Source organism: Cibotium barometz, chromosome 36 (genome assembly GCF_041138505.1).
Source record: "Cibotium barometz isolate CiBa-2024 chromosome 36, ASM4113850v1, whole genome shotgun sequence".
NCBI classification, from domain to species: domain Eukaryota; kingdom Viridiplantae; phylum Streptophyta; class Polypodiopsida; order Cyatheales; family Cibotiaceae; genus Cibotium; species Cibotium barometz.
Window position 1 is genome coordinate 11,805,831 of NC_141081.1, and position 21,687 is coordinate 11,827,517.

Genomic DNA, 21,687 nt, shown 5'->3' on the forward strand with positions numbered 1-21,687 from the left:
CTTGACTATGAGATCCAATACAGTCATCCGGGCCATCTGGTCGCTATGACCGCCCGACTGCGAAATGCAATACAGTCATCTCGGCCATCTGGTCGCTATGACCGCGCGACTGTGAAATCCAATACAGTCATCTCGGCCATTTGGTCACTATGACCGCCTGACTTCGAAATCCAATATATCTGGCATTGTTGCTGTCCAATGGGTCTTCTGGCATCGTTGCCTCCCATATACAAATGTTGCTCCTTGGGCTTTCGGGCATCGTTGCCACCCAAACTAGAGCATATCCAATCAAGACCATTATATAAGCAAGATAATGATCAATTCCATTTCAGTATAAATATATACAATGAAGAGGGCTAGAGGTTCAATCCCTCCCTCTTTAATCTGTCTTGATCACAAGACGCTTCAAGCTTGTACTTCAAATACATCTGGACCAACTGCTTCTTCAGAAGCTTGAAGAATATTTGGGTAGTCCTTGAAATACTCTTTCGGTATCCATTTTGCATCCATAGGTGAATAGTTCTTAATAAACTTCAAGAGGAATTTCCTGACCATTGTGTGAGGGCAAAAGAGACCAAAGGACCAAATATATGAAAGATTAGAGTAAAACACACAGCATGCAATGGTGATGTGTATATAAAAGATGAAGTCCAGTACAGGAGCTGTATGTGAGACTCCGAATAAGCAGAGAAGGCCGCTATCCCAAAAATGCAGATGCCAATCCAGAAGTACACCAGCGCCTAGAAGTAAGCGCTTTATTGGGCTAACTGCTTGATGAAAAACGCAGAACTGTGCTTTGTAGGCGACCAGTTCATAAGCTTTGTGGGCGACCTGTTTTAGTCCAGCAGGAGGAGGCGAAACATCCTGTGTGGTGCTGTCGGTGTTCTGTCCAGCAGGAGGCGGTGAAACACAGTGTGGTGCAGTCCACGATGTGTCTAGCAGTAGGCGATGAAATGCAGAGGTGCAGTCCACGATGTGTCCAGCAGTAGGCGATGAAACGCAGAGGTGCAGTCCACGATGTGTCCAGCAGTAGGCGATGAAACGCAGAGGTGAAAAACACCCACTGAGATGAGGGGGCCAATTCAACGTAGGTTGATCATGATCGTGCTGTCAGAATATGCAGCGGAAATGATATCCAAACTTGGGTAGACAAGAGCAAGTAGACTGCAGAAAATAATCAGCACAAGAAACACAGAGAGATGTGTGTAAACTCTTCTCTATACACAAGATCCCGAAGATACTGAATGAGAAAGTGGAGGAGGATGGGGGGCAATATATACAAGCCCATGAGGGCAGTCGGCCAGCTCTAGAAGAGGCCCACGACTAGACAAAATCCCACGACTGCTAAATATAGCAGTCGGCCAGCATCTGATGCCACACGCCTGGACAGAACAAGTCGGCCAGCACTCCTACAGCCCACAACTGACACAGATGCAGTCGGCCAGCTTCAGAGTGCTCCTGGCATCAACTGGCAGCCCTCCAGCCACTAGAAAAAAATGGGAAAAATAGGGAAAAAATACGGGGAGTGTGGAAAAATGATATACGGGCGGGCACACCCACAACAGAGGCCCTGGTGTATAAAACTGGATAGGAGATGACTTCTAACACCCCCTCTCAGCTCCTGGCTGTGTAACCAACCACGGGGAGCTGGGGTGCCGCCTGAGCAAATCCTGAGAGCGACTTCGTGAAGAGGTCCACCGTACTGTCCTCCGTTGAACAGAACTCCAGCAAGATGTCATCAGCAACGATCTGTTCACGAACAAAGTGCCTCTGGATGACCATGGGTTCCTCCAATGGAAGCCCAAACCTGCCATGCAACCTCCTCCTGCGGCTCCGTAGAACTGCTCCTGGGCCTGAAGTAGATCCCCTCGTGTCCGGATCTCCTCCCCAAACCGAGTCACTCCAACCGCGGAGTCTGACTCCATCCAACAATCCCCCTCTTGTGTACAAGAGTCCATGATCCTTCGCATGTCGCAGAAACCATAGGAAACGCAATCCTGCCTCCCAAAGAGACATCTGCAACCAAGAGCCCAACTGCCTCATCAGGAAGCTCCCGTCCAAACTGGTGTCCATCAACCAGATCCATGAACCATACAGCTTCTGAATCTTAGAGACATCACACTGCTCACAAGGATCAACACCTGTTACGGTGCACAAGCAAGTCCTGGAAACCTTCTGAAGACCACGCAAGGCCTTCTGAAACCTGTCAACCACCCCCTCTGAATCCGGAACCACAAAGCCTGGAGAAACCACCTCCTTCTGCAAATAAGCACCTGTCACCTGCGTGGCTTTCCGAAAGGTCCCCGTGGAAAGAACATCCTCATCTACTGGAGGTTCTATGTCCCGAACACGACGAGACATCAGAGCATAAGTGACCCGTTCAGCTTCCTCTGACTCACGAACACAAGAACTACCAACCTCAGTACTGGAAAGTTCCTGCCAACTGCTGCCATCTACTGGCAAGCTATCCACCACCTGGTCTCGGAAAGCCCGCACCTGCAGCGTATCCACACTTGAGTAGCCATTATTAGACTGCCACTCATCACAAACTTGAGGACCTGGGAGAGAGAGTGTTGAAAGCCTGTAAACTCCATTCTCCACTCCACCTTCCCAAACTACTTGGCCTGTTGCTTTGTCCCGGAGAGCAACAAAATGCTCATCAAACTCCACCCGTACGCCAGTCTTGCAAACCTGATGCGCTGACAATAGATGAAAACCGAGTGCCGGAACATACAACACCTGGGAGGAATGCTTCCCCCCTCTGCCATCGGGAACTATCTCCATCCTGCCCTCACTGTGAACTGGGATAGTGGACGTATCCCCAGTAAGAATATGACCAGAACACCTGCAGAGATCCTGTAAACCGGAACGGGAAGGAGTCGTGTGCCTGGAAGCACCACTATCGAGAATCCACTCCCGAGTATCCGTTGCGGAGAGTCCTCCAATCTCCTCCCTGCCTGAAGAAAATGAAGCATCGGTGTCCATCACCTCCAGGTGCACAAAAGCCGGAGTCTTCATGATTGCTGAGGAGTCTTCACCCTTCTCGGTCTTCCGCTTGGGACACTGCCTCCAGTAGTGGCCTTTCTCGCCACAATCATTACAGGTCCTCTCTGCCTTTAGTTTCTCGCGGTCAGCGTCGGACATCTTCTCAGAAGACTTCTCCGATGAAGCCTTCCCCTTGCCCGAGTTACGGCCTTTCGACCGTTGGCCAGTAAAGGCCTCCGAACCTCCACCCTGAGGAGGGTTCGTGAATCGTTCCTCCTGGTCCAAGACCATTGGCACAAGCTCCTCCCAAGTAATGGTGCTGAGCCTGCCACTAGTGATTAACGAGGAATAGAAAGCAGAATACTGACCAGGCAAGTGGGAAAGTAACGTGATGGCCATATCTTCGGACGATATCTCTTTCCCAGCTTGAAGGACTTCCTGCTGAAGGGCTTGCAGCTTGTTAATGTGTTCCCGCATCGTCGAAGACTTTGCAGGGTTCATAACCCGCATCTGCACTTCCAAGGATATCCGCTTCATGGGTGACACCCTGTTGTACAAAGAAGCCAAGTGCTCCCATATGCCTCTCGCCAGCGTCATGTGCTTCACATGGTTGATCACCTGTGGTGTGCAATTGAGGAATATAAACGACCGGACCCTGGCGTTGACACGGTCCCACATTTGTGCCTGTGCCTCTCGGTCCTTCCTCGTCGATAATAACTCCCCTTCCTCAGCTTCCGGCCTTGGCACCCCTTCGATAATAAAATCAGCAAGATCATATGACTCCAGAACTGACTCCATCATGACCTTCCAGATGCCATAATTGGACCCGTCCAACTGCCGATCCACTGGGAACGTGGGGAGAGTCGGAATCTTCACGTGCTTCTCAGCCATCTCGAGTAAATCCGCCATCTCGGAGAGTAACCTGAAAGGGTGGGTGGGTGGGAAAAATCAGAAAATCAGAAAATATGCAAGTGGCTGTCCAGCCCCTCTGCCCGCCTTCCTCTTGCACCTTCACTTCCCGTTCAGCCCGAAACAGTCCACCGATCAGCAACCTGTTGCTCCCCCTCTTGCTCAGAAAAACGCCCAAGATCTCCTAGAGCCTAGGGCTCTGATACCATGTCAGAATATGCAGCGGAAATGATATCCAAACTTGGGTAGACAAGAGCAAGTAGACTGCAGAAAATAATCAGCACAAGAAACACAGAGAGATGTGTGTAAACTCTTCTCTATACACAAGATCCCGAAGATACTGAATGAGAAAGTGGAGGAGGATGGGGGGCAATATATACAAGCCCATGAGGGCAGTCGGCCAGCTCTAGAAGAGGCCCACGACTGGACAAAATCCCACGACTGCTAAATATAGCAGTCGGCCAGCATCTGATGCCACACGCCTGGACAGAACAAGTCGGCCAGCACTCCTACAGCCCACGACTGACACAGATGCAGTCGGCCAGCTTCAGCCCTCCAGCCACTAGAAAAAAATGGGAAAAATAGGGAAAAAATACGGGGAGTGTGGAAAAATGATATACGGGCGGGCACACCCACAACAGAGGCCCTGGTGTATAAAACTGGACAAGAGATGACTTCTAACACGTGCATGACGGGGGCGGGGGGGGGGGGTGGGGGCTCATATTTATATGAGGTGGTCGGTCGGCAGAGGAGTCGGCTAGAAAAAGGCGTAGCCCTTTTTGGGCTGGATTAAATACCCGTTTTGGGTATATTTTCACACACCCCCTCTCAGACCAAAAAGGGTTCATGAGAGAAGATGAGGGGAAAAAAAAGATTTGGTTGTTGAAGATGAGGATTTCTATGATTAACCTGAGTGTAGGCATCTGGGATTGAGAGGTACTGGAAGAATGCCACAATGCAAGAGGTTTTCACATGCATGAATGCCCATTTTTGGGTTTTCATTCATACATGTGCCCCAAACACAAAAAACAGAATGCTGTGCATAAGGAATGTAGTGGGTTTTCACAGGAGCCATGCCGTCATGGGGTTTTCACTGACTCATGTGCCCGATACAAAAATGGTAAAAAAAATGAAGGGAGAGGAAGATCCCCCTCTCAATGTGCGGATAGTGATGGTGGTGGACCAATGCCAATCCAATTGCAAAGACGCTAGAGAATGGGGCGGTTGACGGACTTCTTAAGGATGTCTGCTTGGTTGTCTGCCATGGAAATGTAATGGAGTCGGAAGGTACCAAGCTCAACTTGTTCCCCGGTAAATTGAAAATGGACACCCACATGCTTGGTATGGTTAGAAAAAATAGGGTTGCAAGCAAGGGCAATCGCACTTTGACTGCCGACGAAGATGGTAGAGGCGGTGTCGATGGAGACGCGCATGTCGGAAAGAAGTTGACGAAGATACATAACCTTAGTGGTGGCGTCATAGAGGGCCTGGTATTTGGTCTCTGCTGCAACGGTGTCTTGCTTTTTGGTAGACCAAGAGAAAGGGGCAGATCCGAGGGAGAACAAATAACCACCGTGAGAACGTCGGGAATCGAGATCACCAGCCCAGTCAGAGTCCGTGTAACCGTGCAAGGTGATCCCGCGACTGTAGTGAAGTCCATACAAATAGGTACCCACTAGATAGCGAACAACGCTCATTGATGAACTCCAATGTGGCTCCTTGGGAGCATTGAAATACTGACTTAAAATGGATGTGCAATAGGAGATATCAGGACGAGAATTTGTGAGCCAAATAAGTTTCCCAACCACTTGTCGGTAGGCTCGCTCTTCATGTGGAGGTGAGTCCACTTCCTTTGACAACTTAACAGTGGGATCTAATGGAGTGGCCACGGGGATAGCACCATCAGGAAAATAGGAAGTAATGAGTTGGAGACAATATTTCTGTTGAGACATGAAAATACCATTAGGATGTTGGATCACCTCCATGCCAAGGAAATATGAGAGAAGACCGAGATCAGTCATCTCAAAAGTTTGTCTGAGCTGTGCCATGATATCAACCATTTTGGCTTGATGGGAACCTAAAATAATTAGGTCATCGACATACAGTTCAAGGTAGCAAACCATCACCTGATCAGTGTGAATATAGAGATTGGGGTCATAGTGTGATGGGTGAAAACCTTGGCTGTGAAAACATTTGTCGATGCGATGATACCACGCCCGGGGTGCTTGCTTAAGCCCATAAAGAGCTTTATGTAAGTGAAACAATGTGAAACCGGTCTCTGGTAGAAACCAAAGTGCGGTAGACTAGCGGTCACCCTTCCACTTGTAGTCCAAATATAAAAACAAATTTAATTGGAGCTAGAGTGCCCCAAAACTGTAATGAGAACGACACCTGTTGGCCCCAAAGCTTGGTGCCCCTTTCGGTACTTCTTTATTCAAATTCAAAAAGATGTAAAGCTGAGTACAACAAAGCCAGCCAGGAGAATACACCTGTATGTCCAATCTGGCAGCCCACACAAGACCTCTTAGCACAGAGGATTCACACACAGATCTGTGTCCCACAAAAGCAACACTTTGTGTTTCCCTCTGATCAGCCAAGACCATTCAGCAGGGCAGCCTTGAGCACACATCTGGCATATCCCATGAACATGGTTCCACAACTCAGCACAAGCATACATCCACTGTCCAATCTCTGTTTCCACCCTTTCAATCTGCCATACCCCTCCTCTCACAAGGGGCCAGATAACACAACTTTGCAGCAGACATAAGCCAATGGAAAGAAAGAAAGATGAACCAGTTCAGTGCGTGGATTTGCACCCGTGGGACAGTTCCTACCAGTCTGTACTTGACAACAACTGTCTGTACTCTTCCCCCTGAAACCACCTGACTGTTGCACCAAATAAGCTCTGATACAGCACTGCCTGCAACTGGAGATGCGCCACTCGCTATTGTTCAGAACTTAATTGAACTGTACCTCTCCGTACAGGTCAGCAGTACTTGACTTGACTGTACCTGTCCGTACAGGACTGTACCTGCAGTCGGCTGAATCTGCCCACCTGATGTCTGGACTCCAGTCACCTGCGCCGCCTGAACCAGGTGATGACCAGCTGTCTGTAGCAGCTGTCGTACAGCAGCGACTGCAACCACGACTGTACCAGCTGTCCGTACACCTGTACCTGCAGTACAGCCGCCGCCAAAACCTGCAGCACGGACTGTACCTGTTCTCAGACTTTGTCAGCGTCGCCTGTACCTGCACAGCAGCCGTACCTTGTACTTGTAGCAGCCAACTGTACGGGCAGCCTACACGTGGACTGTACGGCCTGTCTGTACGGGCTCTTCTGTGCGCAGCCAAAAACCAGCAGCAAAACAGTGGACCCTGCTTCTCCTCTTCTCCATGCTTGAAGCTTGCACGTAATCCCAAAAGCTAGAGAGAAAGAAAGAAAGAAAGAAAACTATATTAACGTCCTTTAGAGGCCACATCTGACCTATAGGACTAATCAGATACATCCATGTGATTACATTCCACTTCGGGGGCAACAAAATGAAAATAGAGATAAAACTAAAAATAGTTCAAATTCCCTACATGACTGTAGGAGAATCCTAGATAACATGAAGGATTTCTCTAGCAACTACTCTTCATTACTACCATGTTTGGTTGTCCTGAAATCTGCAATAACAGCTCTCTACCTCTACGGTAGACTACCCATTTTCCTTGTTTCCTTGCTTCGTATACTTTATTGAGTTCTTGTTTCTTGTTTTTTAGTTGTGTGGCTGTGAGTTCATCCGCCATCCACACCTTCGTTCCCTTAAGTGACCTTGTTTGCTTCATGACTTTAATTTTGTCTTTCATATCTGCGTACCTCAAAACCACATGTTTTCCTTTGATTGCCACTGAGGGATCTCCAATGTCGATGAAAGGGATAGCTCTGCACAGCTTTCTTTGTAGAATCTCGCATTCCGGGACATAAGTATCATTCGCAATCTCCTCGTCCTCCAATACCTCCACCTGTTCCCAACCCTCTGACAAACCACCCACCCTAATTTCTTTTGCAATCCATTGCTGCTCGTTCTCTTCATTAATCTGTGATATTACTTCTTTAATGAGAATTTCTTTAGGCTGTGGATCAAGTAAATTTACCTGTGTGATTTCCTCCCTGTTTTCTTTTTCGTGTTGTTGTTCCTTAATCTGTTTCTCGAGGGTTGAAAGATGTTGTTTTGTCTGATGTAGTTCATTTTGCAAGGCTGAATTTGTTTGCTGAAGATGTTGAATCATGCTGAGGAGGTACCGCTCCCATGGTGATGGTTTTTCATTGGGTTTGGTAGGAGGGGAGATAAGGGTTTCGGAGAAGGTTTTCTTGCTGGCCATGTCAAACTGTTGGACTGTTTGAGAGGTTGCTCTTCACGAACCCCACCCCCACGAGGTGCAAGCCCTTACCTGCTTGGAGGTGGGTTACAACCCTACCCTACAACTAGGGTGAGCAGGTGGGCAATAGGTGCATAGGTGCGTATGTGAGTAGCAGGAGAGATGGGCAACGGGAAAGAGAGAGAGAGAGAGGGAGAGTTATGTTGCTGCCTTGGGGGCTTGAGCAAGGGCAGGTGGAAAAGGGAGGGCGACGGGCGGGGGAGAGGCGAAGAAAGAGAGAGAGAGAGAGAGAGAGAGAGAGAGAGAGAGAGAGAGAGGGCGGCGAGCAGGTGAAGCAATGGGCGGGAGAGAGGCGAAGAGAGAGAGAGAGAGATGAGAGAGAGGGGGGCGAGCAGATGAAGCGACGGGCGGGAGAGAGGCGAAGAGAGAGAGAGAGAGAGAGAGAGAGAGAGAGGGCGGCGAGCAGGTGAAGCAACGGGCGAGAGAGAGGCGAAGAGAGAGAGATGAGAGAGAGGGCGGCAAGGAGGTGAAGCGACGGGCAGGGACGAGCAGGTGAAGCGACGGGCGGGAGAGAGGCGAAGAGAGAGAGAGAGAGAGAGAGAGAGAGAGAGAGAGAGAGAGGCGTGTAACTCCAAAAGTGGAGTGGCCTCTCTCCAAAATTATCCTAGGGTCCCAACTTTAATATTTATTAAAGTTCCCTAGGGGCCACTTAGGCCTAGGGGCCACCCATATTTCAAACATTAATTATATTAATGTTCTTGGTCCCCCTTCACACCTGGAGATGTCCACACATCATTCTCTTTGTCCGGGCACCCCAAATGTGAATCATTTAATAATTTTGCTCAGCAACCACCATGCCCACACTTGTGCTGTTCCATTTTCACAGGGTCATGACACAATGACCTTCGTATGACGAGGGCGATTACGGTCAATGCTTTCGAGTTTGAGTTCCATGGCCTGTTTCCAGGATGGAATTTTAATAGCATCTTTCCACGATGTTGGCTCATCATGTGCCACATAGTTTGCGGAAAAAATAGAGGCAAATGAGGCACGAGGAGCGAGTCTGGTGGATCGATGAGGACCGTCCAAAGGGATATCAAAGGGAAGTATGCTAGAATCACGCATGGTTTGTTGATACCAGCGAGGTAAAGGGTCCCTGGGTGGTTGTTGAGAGGAGGAAGCCTCCTCAAGAGGTGGAGTTGTAGGTAACTGATGGGGCTCATTTGGCACAATATGAGATTCTTGTTTAGTTGGTATGGGCAGCGGAAGGCGAAGTAAGTCTCGCTCATCAAAGGCGTCTCGACGAACGAAAACTTTGTTTGATCGTGGATCAAAAACTTTGTAAGCCTTTGATTCAGAAGAGTAACCCACAAAAATGAGCAACTCACTCCTTGGCTCAAATGGGGTCCTGTGGGAAACAACAACCGTGGGGCAACGGTTCAGAAGATACACCGCAGTGTTGACCGATTTTGACCAGAGGCGTTCAGGTAGCTCAGCTACAAAAAGCATGGAGCGTGCCATATCCATGACTGTTCAGTTCTTGCGCTCGACCACTCCATTCTGTGAGGGAGAGTTGGTGGAGGTGAGTTGGCGTTGAATGCCGTGATCTTGTAAGAACTGGAAAAATTGATGGGAAATAAATTCACCACCATTGTCACTACGAGCAATCCCAATTGAGACGCCATTTGATTGGTGACTAACTGAACCCATGTGGAAAAGTATTGGAAAGCGTCAGATTTATGCTTTAGGAAATATACCCACATGTATCTTGCATAATCATCAACAATCCGCATGTAGTATAGAGATCCATTCAAGGAAGGGGTTGGGGATTGGCCACTCGAGTCGAAATGAATTAACCTGAGATTCCCGAAGCCCGATGAGTAGCATGTTGTGGGAATGGGGAGCGATGTTGTTTACCCAGTTGACAGGTCTGACAGACATCCTTTGTCAGTTTGAGGTTGGGTATACCTTCAACTAACTTGTCTCGAGATAGCTTATAGAGAGTGGAATAGGGTAGACGACCATAGCGGAAGTGCCATAGTCGTTCAATGTCGGAGGGAGCTTGGGTCACATAGGCCCGAACCCGATGAAACTCTGAGCCAACAGAAGATGGCTCGGTTAGAAAAGTGGACATCCAGTACAAACCATCCTTCTGAGCTTGTCCTCTGGCCACAACAAGACCAGTAGTTTCATCAATTACCTCGATAACTCTTTTGTTGAAGTAAACTCCACGTTTGAGTTGGGTTGCGGATGACCTTGTTTAGGCCTTCGTTTCTTCTTTTTTGTGGAGTGGTGGCTAGAATCAATCTTAAGTGTGACCTGAGCAACATTGGCCGAGGGGCCGGAATGAGGTGTAAGGGAAGACCAGTCAGACATCTCTTCAGGAGTGGTGAAAGAAACTGACTGGGAAGGTGGGGCTTGAGCAACCAGACTATTAGCTTGCCACACTGGGAGGAACGCGGCCAAGTAGAACCATTTCCTTGTTGTTGGGTCCTTGGAGGGGAGCTTGGTAGAGTAGGTGCTGGATTGCTACCCCCTCTGGATTGCCAATTTGGGGCATTGCTACCACCTTGGTTGTTTTGGCGGGTGAAGTTAGTGGGGTTGGAGTTGTTGCCTCTATTTTCCTTGGTTTTAAAAACACACTCTTTATCAACATGTCCAGGTATTTGCAAAGAGGTGCAAAATCTATTCTTTTTGGGAATATTTTGCCAGTAGGGAATGGGTGTGGAGGTAGGATTTTTGGTTTTAGTGTTGTCGAGAGATTTGCCTTGATTTCCTAAGTTGCTGTTCCCTTTCCCTTGCTGTCCTTTTTGAGTAGAGGTTGTATTGGACACAAGGGCCCCCTCTTGAGTGGAGGGAGAGGATGACTTCTTGGGATGAAATTGGTCATGCAACCGAGCAAAACACAAGAGTTGGCATTCACACTCATATAGGTTAGGCATAGGCTCTAAACTAATGGTCTGTGTGACAAAAGCAAAGAAGCTAGGTGGCAACTTGTTTAGTAGAGTGATAACCTGATCTTCCTGGGACTTGGCAGAACCAGTGGTGGCAAACTCGGCGTTGCTTTGATAGAGAAAATTTGAATTTGATACTCAAGATCAATGCGATGCGTACGATCACACGTGCGACATCTCTCTTTGCAAGGTGTGCCCATCTGTCAGAGACATAGGGGAACTGCTGGAGTTGTGAAACTAGAGAAGGGTGGGGTTTTGGTTCAAAGCCCTTTACTAGGTTCCAGGAACCTTGGGAAGTGAAAACTTGTTCCATAAGATTAGCCCAGGTTGTATAATTAGACCCGTTAAAACGAGTCTTTTCTGTGAAAGCATTTCTGGACATAGAAACATGAAAGGAAGATGGTGGGGGAGTCTAGGAAGGCTGGTGTCCATATCCAGAGTGTAAAAGTGTTGAGGAGAGAAAAAAGACAGTCCACCAAGGCTAGGCATGGATGGACCTGTCGAGGGTGCTCCATAAGATGGAATCAAGTTTTGGGTACTCAGCATAGGTGAAATACCAGGTTGAGGGACAAAACCTGGAGAGGGCACATAATTAGGAAAAACACCAGTGCGAGAGATGGGTTGGTAAACCACCTGATACCTTGGAATGCTGGGTGGGACCGCAGTGCCAAAGGGCGTAGTGTTAAAAGATAACTGGGATGGGTAGAAACCATACGCAGGACCCAAAAGAGGTGCTGTAAACCGGCCTTCAGAAACCAAAGGGCGGTGAAACAAACACTCGCACATAAAACACTTCAACACCATTGAGGACCTAGAAAAGGAAAACAAACAGGGGGAGCTAGAGTGCTCCTGCAAACAGTACACGGACACCGATTGGCCCCAAATCGCAGCGGCGCCCCTTGCGGTATTTCTTTAATTGAATATAAGAGCTTTGATTACAATATAAGGCTGGGAACTCAGCCGTCACAGTAGAACCCCTGAAGCCTGCAAAGAACCTGCATCTGGCTTCTTGTCCACTCGGCATCCACAAACAAGTCCAGCCAATGTTCATATCGAAAGACTCTTCTCACATTGAGTCTGCATACAGAAGCTTTCTCCCATGATCAAGGCTGCAACCATCCATAGCCTCACTATGAACAGCATCACACCCTGACACATCCAGTGCTCCTGTATCACAACACAGACTCCCAAACTGTCTCTCAAAAGAGTATCACAGCACAGCATACCATACAGTCGACACACCTGTACAAACCCTCTCTACCCTCCAAGGGTACTATCCATCTCTGACATGGATTCCCTGTCCCCTGTCTTGTCAGTAGCAAGGCTGTACCAAGCATGTGTCCATTCCTGTACCCTCTGCCTGCATGTGACCTATCTTCTGGAGAAACCCAAAAACATGTCTCTTCGAGAAAACCTACGACCTGTTTCCACATGAAACCCTTAGGCCTGTTTCCCTTTGAAACTTCTGTCATGTTTCCCATACATCTAGTTACCTGTTCCCTCATGAAACATCTGGCAACATAGAGATTCCCATACTGTAGGTCCCACTGTTCCTTTCTAGCAGGAAGAAAACAATCTGCTCTAGGAGCACGCAGCCATGCGAGCTTGCATCACTCCCATGCCAAGAAACATATTCAAGTGACCTGTACTTGCAGCCAAAAACCCAAGCACATAGCTGAATTTGCAACCAAACAAAAACAGCCCATAAACTGTCCCAAAACAGTCCCGAATCCAAAGCAAAGAGAAGCTGAAAGTTCCATCAGTTGAACGCCATCGACATGATGTCTATGTTCATGGAAACCCAGTCTCTGTCCACCTTTGTGTCAAGAGAAACCAGCCCTTGTCTACTCTTCAGCAGAGGGAGAGAGAGAGAGAGAAAGAGAAAGGAAACAATACTGGCTGTCCCCACATGTACGCCCCTGTTTCTCCTGCAATCCCTCTCTTTCCAAGAGAAACTCTCATGCCCTGTACAGTCCAGCACCTCTGCAGTCCATCCACGTGGAGTCCATGCAGACAGTCTCTTTGCGCCAGCTTTTCACCAGGAAAGGGAAGAGATCTACGCTCTATTCAGCCCCTGCCCGACTGTCTTCTCCTCCATGCAGCCCACCTGAACCTGCAGTCCAGCCCACAAGCAGTCTACTGTACCAGCAGTCATACAGTATGGTACCTGCTGTCGTACTTGCCTGCGCTGCCTGTACCAGCAACCTGTACACGCCTGTACCTGCACAACCAGATCTGCCACGTGGACTGTACCTGCACAGCAGCCGTACGCTGCCACGTGGAGTGTACCTGCACAGCAGCCGTACACTGTACCTGCAGAGGCCCTTCCATGCGCAGCCAACATGCATCTTCAGGCGACCAGCCCTCCTCAGCGAAAAAGCACACACTTCCTCCAGAGAGATAGGCGCCGCCTCCTTTTTCTGCCCAACAGCCCCTCTTTTACCAAAAAGCTCACACGTGGCCCCAAAATAGCTTATGGGCCACGTTTTCTTTAATGAAGGGCTTTATAATGACTTTTAAAGGTTTTTAAACCTTTTAAGCTAAAATCTCTTTGCCCCCTTTCACACATGGGGTTGTCCACACATGGGCTTCCATCTTCACTCCCACCTGATGCCATTCACACTGTCCACCATGTCCCCGTGCACATCTGCATCTTGTCCAGAGAAAAACACAGGGTCGTGACATACCCCCCTCTTGAAAAATGGCAAGCGTCCTCGATTGCACTCAATGGCACAGCAAGGCATCTTATGAGCAAAGACTCCCCATATGACAAAAGCAATGGCCTTCCAATGCATCTGGGTGATAAAATAATCATCCTGCACAATAAGCCACACTGTCCTCTTGCTTGTTCCTTCAGAACCTACAACAAAAGTCTAAAACCAAATGGAAACACGTTACCTGTAGCCAAAAACAAAACCGTGCTTTATTCTACATATGACAAACATATGCATGACACACATATGCATTCGCAAACAATATGCTCCTCAAAATGCTCTACCTACTCCAAAGTAACAGTCTAAGGGCTGCTCGCAAGCCTTACGCCCATGGGCATCCCGCAGGACCCATGACTGAAGGTAAAACATGAGCATATGAAAGCACTCAATGCATCCAAACACTACATCCACTAAGTACTTTCCCACATATGTATCATGGCCATCCCGCAGGAGTTACACCCATGAACATAATAAAGCACTTGATGTATCATACCAACATACATGCAGCACATGACACAATGCACAGTATTTCCCAATGTATTCTCAATGATACCAGGATCCAATGGCACCAGAATACAAAAATACCTCTACCTCAAAAAGTGAATGCATACATGCACAAACAAAGTTCGATCCATATTTCCATGAACCAAACTAACTCTAGGACTGCTCGCAAGACTTATGTCCTCCATAGAGTTATCCATAGTTGCAGTTAGAGTTCCAGGTGCGCGCGACTGTGAACCATACTCAACCATCATCTCATGTGTCTAGAACACAAGATCATAGAAGTCCCATAAGCAGATGTACTGTCAGCCTCAGTACCTTCGGGTGAATACAAAGATGTCACCAAGCGACTCCTAGATAACAACTGAGCCTGTCTGTAACAAGGGAGCGGAGGTGCTACCCCCCTCTTGAGCATTAGGCAATGCTCCAGACCTATGCTCTGCTGAACCTGAATGAGCCATAACAAGAGTCGACTCCAACTCATAGGCATCAAGATAAAGCTGCAACTCCTGAGGTGAATCTGCTAAGTCACCCTCCTCCACCCACTTCGCATCCATCAGTGAACCTCCTCCATCCACTTCGTATCCATCAGTGAACAGCTCTTGAACTTCACAGGATAGCGACGGGAAACCTTACCCTGTACCTTTATTTCCTTATGTGCCAGTATATGCTCAGGAATAAGAACCTCGTCAAGTTCCTCCACTTCCATCTGAGCCTCATCTAATACATTCTCAGGCACCCAAAACCTGCTTGCACTCCACCCAAGTGGTAAGCACAAGTCCTCGATGAAGCATAGTAGATCACCACTGCTAAACATAGAAAGAAACTGTCTTCCGAACCCATGAAGCCTATATGAAGATACCACCGGTGACAAACTGTCGAAAGCCATAGCCTTCAGCGCATCTCCTGCACCATAACACTTCAACAGCTTCTTGTTCCTGGCCGACTACTTCTTGTCCTTGGTGTCTTTTCTCCTGAACTTCATCCTCAGCTCTTGCTCTTCACCTCATATAGGCAAAGACACAAAATCCTGTACTGTGTCCTGCACTTCCTTATCACTTTCCTCATGTTGAAGCTTTTGATGTGACTCTCATGAGACAACCACGAGCTCGCCCCCTTAGCAAAGTTGGCGATTGTCCCAACCAAAGCAACCACGGACTCACACTATGAACAGCATCACACCCTGACACATCCAGTGCTCCTGTATCACAACACAGACTCCCAAACTGTCTCTCAAAAGAGTATCACAGCACAACATACCATACAGTCGACACACCTGTACAAACCCTCTCTACCCTCCAAGGGTACTATCCATCTCTGACATGGATTCCCTGTCCCTTGTCTTGTCAGTAGCAAGGCTGTACCAAGCATGTGTCCATTCCTGTACCCTCTGCCTGCATGTGACCTATCTTCTGGAGAAACCCAAAAACATGTCTCTTCAAGAAAACCTACGACCTGTTTCCACATGAAACCCTTAGGCCTGTTTCCCTTTGAAACTTCTGTCATGTTTCCCATACATCTAGTTACCTGTTCCCTCATGAAACATCTGGCAACATAGAGATTCCCATACTGTAGGTCCCACTGTTCCTTTCTAGCAGGAAGAAAACAATCTGCTCCAGGAGCACGCAGCCATGCGAGCTTGCATCACTCCCATGCCAAGAAACATATTCAAGTGACCTGTACTTGCAGCCAAAAACCCAAGCACATAGCTGAATTTGCAACCAAACAAAAACAACCCATAAACTGTCCCAAAATAGTCCCGAATCCAAAGCAAAGAGAAGCTGAAAGTTCCATCAGTTGAACGCCATCGACATGATGTCTATGTTCATGGAAACCCAGTCTCTGTCCACCTTTGTGTCAAGAGAAACCAGCCCTTGTCTACTCTTCAGCAGAGGGAGAGAGAGAGAGAGAAAGAGAAAGGAAACAATACTGGCTGTCCCCACATGTACGCCCCTGTTTCTCCTGCAATCCCTCTCTTTCCAAGAGAAACTCTCATGCCCTGTACAGTCCAGCACCTCTGCAGTCCATCCACGTGGAGTCCATGCAGACAGTCTCTTTGCGCCAGCTTTTCACCAGGAAAGGGAAGAGATCTACGCTCTATTCAGCCCCTGCCCGACTGTCTTCTCCTCCACGCAGCCCACCTGAACCTGCAGTCCAGCCCACAAGCAGTCTACTGTACCAGCAGTCATACAGTATGGTACCTGCTGTCGTACTTGCCTGCGCTGTCTGTACCAGCAACCTGTACACGCCTGTACCTGCACAACCAGATTTGCCACGTGGATTGTACCTGCACAGCAGCCGTACGCTGCCACGTGGACTGTACCTGCACAGCAGCCGTACACTGTACCTGCACAGGCCCTTCCATGCGCAGCCAACATGCATCTTCAGGCGACCAGCCCTCCTCAGCGAAAAAGCACACACTTCATCCAGAGAGATAGGCGCCTCCTCCTTTTTCTGCCCAACAGCCCCTCTTTTACCAAAAAGCTCACACGTGGCCCCAAAATAGCTTATGGGCCACGTTTTCTTTAATGAAGGGCTTTATAATGACTTTTAAAGGTTTTTAAACCTTTTAAGCTAAAATCTCTTTGCCCCCTTTTCACACATGGGGTTGTCCACACATGGGCTCCCATCTTCACTCCCACCTGATGCCATTCACATTGTCCACCATGTCCCCGTGCACATCTGCATCTTGTCCAGAGAAAAACACAGGGTCGTGACAGGTGCAGTTAGTGATGACTGCATGCCAACACTAGTAGAAAGAGGTATGGGTTGGGAGGGAGGTTTTGTGTTTGAATTTGGGCAGTATTCCATAACACATTAGGAGTAGGTACAGAAAGTGAACCAGAAGAGAAAATAGTGTTACCTCCTTGAACACCAGAGGTCGGAGAGTGAATTATGCTCCTAGACCCTCCTGTATTTGGGTTCACAAAATGCCAGGGATCGAGGGTAGTTGATGGTACCGTTTGTTCAACCCGTGCCATATAAGAAGATACCCATGTAGAGTTAGGAACATACGTACTAATAGGCACATACGAACTTGACACGGTCACCGACAGGGATGATAATGGATCTCCGAACGATCGAGGAGGTACGGGTCCTTCGTGAGAAAAAGTCCCATACCGAAGTCCAATTTGTCGGCTAGAATGAGAAGCAGAGCTCTCCAGTTGAGGCTGAATACCTGGGTCCAATACTGGCACATTGGCTGTGGGCATGTATCCTCCTCTAGAAGTAACGGTTGATAAGCTCAGAGAAGAAAAACCATATGCCAAGGGTGTAGAGGGTGAGTGGGTAAAAGTAGGTTGGTCGTCTCCCAACCAAATACCTCGAACAAGGCTCTCCAGTGAATGAGGAGTTCCATCCTCCGTGTGATCTATATCAAAATAAGGGGAGTCAGTATCTGGTATGAAGAGCTGATCCTCTGGAATCGAGGGTAGACGATCCATGGTGTGTACTTTCGAGGTCTTCAATCCCTTTGCTCATGATTGCTCTGATACCATGTGAGGGCAAAAGAGACCAAAGGACCAAATATATGAAAGATCAGAGTAAAACACACAGCATGCAATGGTGATGTGTATATAAAAGGTGAAGTCCAGTACATGAGCTCTATGTGAGATTCCGAATAAGCAGAGAAGGCTGCTATCCCAAAAATGCAGACGCCAATCCAGAAGTACACCTGATGTGAGTGCCTAGAAGTAAGCACTGATGTAGGCGCTGTATTGGGCTAATCACTGCTTGATATAAAATGCAGAACTGTGCTTTGTAGGCAACCAGTTCATAAGCTTTGTGGGCGACCTGTTTCAGTCCAGCAGGAGGAGGTGAAACACCCTGTGGTGCTGTCTGTGTTCTGTCCAGCAGGAGGCGGTGAAACACAGTGTGGTGCAGTTCACGATGTGTCCAGCAGCAGGCGATGAAACACAGAGGTGCAGTCCATGATGTGTCCACCAGTAGTAGGCGATGAAATGTAGAGGTGAAAAACACCCACTGTGATGAGGGCACCAATTCAACGTAGGTTGATCATGATCGTGCATGACGGGAAGGGGGGGGGGAAGGGGGGGGGGGGGGGGGGGGGGGCTCATATTTATATGAGGTGTTGTGGTCGGCCAGCTGAGGAGTCGGCTAGAAAAAGGCGTGGCCCTTTTTGGGCTGGATTAAATACCCGTTTTGGGTATATTGTCACACACACTGTCCTTCCTCTTTTTCTCACGGAATGGAATACAATCTGTTGCGGTTGTAAGATTTCTTCTTGTTCTTCCACTTTTGGTGGATCCTCCAATACAGGCTCCTTTGGAGGTAATCCTGTATACGGCTTCAATAAACTGACATGGAAGGCATTATGTATTCTCTAGAGATCTGGGAGATCCAATCGATAACACACATCTTTGATCTTCTTGGTAACCTGAAAAGGTCCATAATATTTGGGGGCAAGCTTGGGTTCTTTGTGCTCCTTAGCTTTTGACTTTCTAAGTCTTACTTTTTCAAATCACAATAAGACTTAATCCCCTTCTTCAAAAGTGACCTTCCTTCTGTGTTTATCTGCAGCTCTCGTTTGCTTGCTTGAGATATCTCAATAGCCTTTCGAACCTGTGCTAAGGCTGTATCCAAATCTCGAACAAACTCGATTGCATGGAAGATCTCTTCTTTGGTCTTTAAAATAGGCAACAACAATGGTTTGCCATAGATAATCTCAAAATGAGCTTTGCATGTCGAAGAGTGAACAATATTGTGGTAGGCTAATTCAACGAATGGCAAGTACTTCTCCCATTGATCTTTGGCTTCGAGAGCATAACACTTTAGCATATCCAAAATAGTGAGGTTTGTAATCTCACTTTGCCCATGTGTTTGAGGATGATAAGCTGAAGAGAAAGTCAGCTTTATGTTGTCAAAAAGTGCTCTCCAAAAGAAACTGGTAGTCCGAGGATCTCTATCCCCTACAATAGATTTGGGTAATCCATGATGCTTGAAAATCTACGGAATAAACAACCTCGCCATATAATCTGTGCAGATGGTCTTCTTCACTGGAATGAAGTGGGCTTGCTTACTGAACCTATCAATAATAGTCCATATTCCATCATTCCCAAATCCTGACTTTGGCAACCCAAAGATGAAGTCCATCGCAATAGTTTCCCATGGAATATTGGGAATTGGCAAAGGTTGTAATAATCCTGCGGGTTTTTGTCAATCAAACTTGACCTTTTGACAAACCAAACATTCTCGAACATATTGATCGATGTCCCTTCTCATGCTAGGCCAATAGAAATAGCTCTCCAAAGCCTGAGTTGTTGTCATGATATCTCTTATGTCCTATATAAGGTGGGGCATGGCATTCTTCCATTACTTTTGCTCTCAAATCGGGTTTGCATTATAAGAAACCCCTCCTTGATGACATAAGAGGTCACCAAGTCTCCATTCTGCAACCTGTCCCAGATGTGTTTGAAATCTTCATCTGTAGCATAAAGATCTTTCATAATAGTGAAGTCCAAATTGTTAGCACATTCATCCCGAGTTTCTGCCCATTTTTGGTGTCCTTTTGGTCCCATTTGTATGGCCCTTGATTGTGGGCTGGCCACCCCTATTTTTTGGGATTTTCCCAGCCCTTTTGGTATTTTACCAATCGGCCAGCTCATATACTCCAGTCGGCCAGCATATTCAGCTCTAGTCGGCCAGCCCTCCTCACCTATAAATAGGTGGGGCTGGCCTCTCTTGTTTCATTCAATCTTGTACATATTTTGCTCCCTCACTTATGAGACTATATGAGTCTCTTGCTTGGGACTGTTTTGCTTCAGTATATTCAGCATAGTTTGCTCCATATCTCTCTCTCTCTTGCACTCTCTGTTCAGCACATTCTAGTGCCACTCTGCTTCCGCTCTGTGCACTCTTTCATGGTATCAGAGCTCCCGGTCTAGCAACCTCTTTGCTGCCCCAAATTCAGCCCTGTTTTCAGCACCTTCTCCTCTGCGTTTTTCTTCCAGATCCATAGCCTTTGCTGTTGTGTTTTCTGGACAGCACCCTGCTGGTCGCTTTTCCTTAAGATTGGCTTCACGAACTCAGCCATCAGGTACTTGTTGACCAGCGTTTTGTTTCCCACTTGGAGATTGGACAATAGGCGGTCTGTTTTCTACAGGACAGCAGCCTTTCTTTGCTGTGTTTTCCTCTCGAGTGGCCCTTTCCCTTTGCAGAGGGGGCTTGTGGTGTTGCAGGCTTTGGTGGCACTCTTGGTACTTGTGGAGGACACTTCTTCTTCAGAGTTTGTGCGTTTTTCTTGAGGAGAGCCCAAGCTACTGTCCTTGTTGTTGCCTTTCCCTCTTACACCCTCTTACAGCATATTCTTGGGTGCTGTCCAGTCTCTTAGGGCTGCGTTTTGGTGGGAGGAAAGACCCTATATTAGCGTTTTCTGATTTGAACAGTTTTATCTTTTGAGGGTTGGTTGTCTTGATTGGATCAATGATGATAGCTTCAGATTTGGCTCCTGTACCACTCTCTTGTTATTTCCTTGATGAGGCAGACAACTTTTAGTCATGGAAGTTGCAGGTTACTTCTATTCTCAAGGAGTATGGTTTGATGGAGTTTCTCTCGTTCAAGAATCGGTGCGTGCCGGACCTTGCCTCTACACAGGATGTGTGTCAGTGGAGGAAGACTGACGGACAGATCTTTGGCTTTCTCCTCGTGAATTGTCAGGACTCGGTTCTTCGACACTTCATCTATGCTCCTGATGATGCTTCTTCTACTTTCTGTGTGGCAGTTGCTTTGTGACTTGTATGGTGATGCCAGTGATTGGCAGATGCTTTCTGCTTTTGGGTGCTTTGCAGCCAGTGATCTTATAGATACTTCTTTTGGAGATGTTCCTGCAGTGAAGGATAGTGGGCCAGTTTTGCTCACTGCATCTGAGGAGTTTGTTTCTCCTATTGCCCTGCCTTCAGTTTCTGTGCATACTTCTTCTTGCCAGGATGATATATTTGGTAATGTTTTTGAGGAAGACAGTGGGTTGTCTTTGCTCACAGCTTCTGAGGGGGATTTTTCTCCTATTGCTTCGCCTCCGATTCTTTCTTCGTCAACCAGTGACCAAGATGTGTTGCTCGTCCCTTTGCTTTCTATGGAGGAGCTTGCTTCTACGCTGTGTGATGCTATTGAGGAGGCTACTACTACTTCAGTTACCACTATTGTGAATGTTCCTACTTCCCTTACTTTGTGTGAGGATTTTGGATTGTGGTTAGGTGTGTCCGTGACCGTGCCTGGGGCACAGTGGTACTTCCAGGAATTGAAGG

The 21,687-nt window shown here is 47.7% G+C and overlaps 1 protein-coding gene and 1 long non-coding RNA gene across 2 annotated transcripts in view; both read left to right on the top strand.

The window, feature by feature from the left end:
• The window catches only part of LOC147617490 (uncharacterized), a 59,591-nt gene that overhangs the window by 6,619 nt on the left and 31,285 nt on the right, over nucleotides 1–21,687 (top strand). The gene's annotated exons all lie outside the window — the stretch shown is intronic.
• Nucleotides 1–21,687, top strand: part of LOC147617491 (transcription factor MYBS1-like) — a 58,592-nt gene that overhangs the window by 6,013 nt on the left and 30,892 nt on the right. The gene's annotated exons all lie outside the window — the stretch shown is intronic.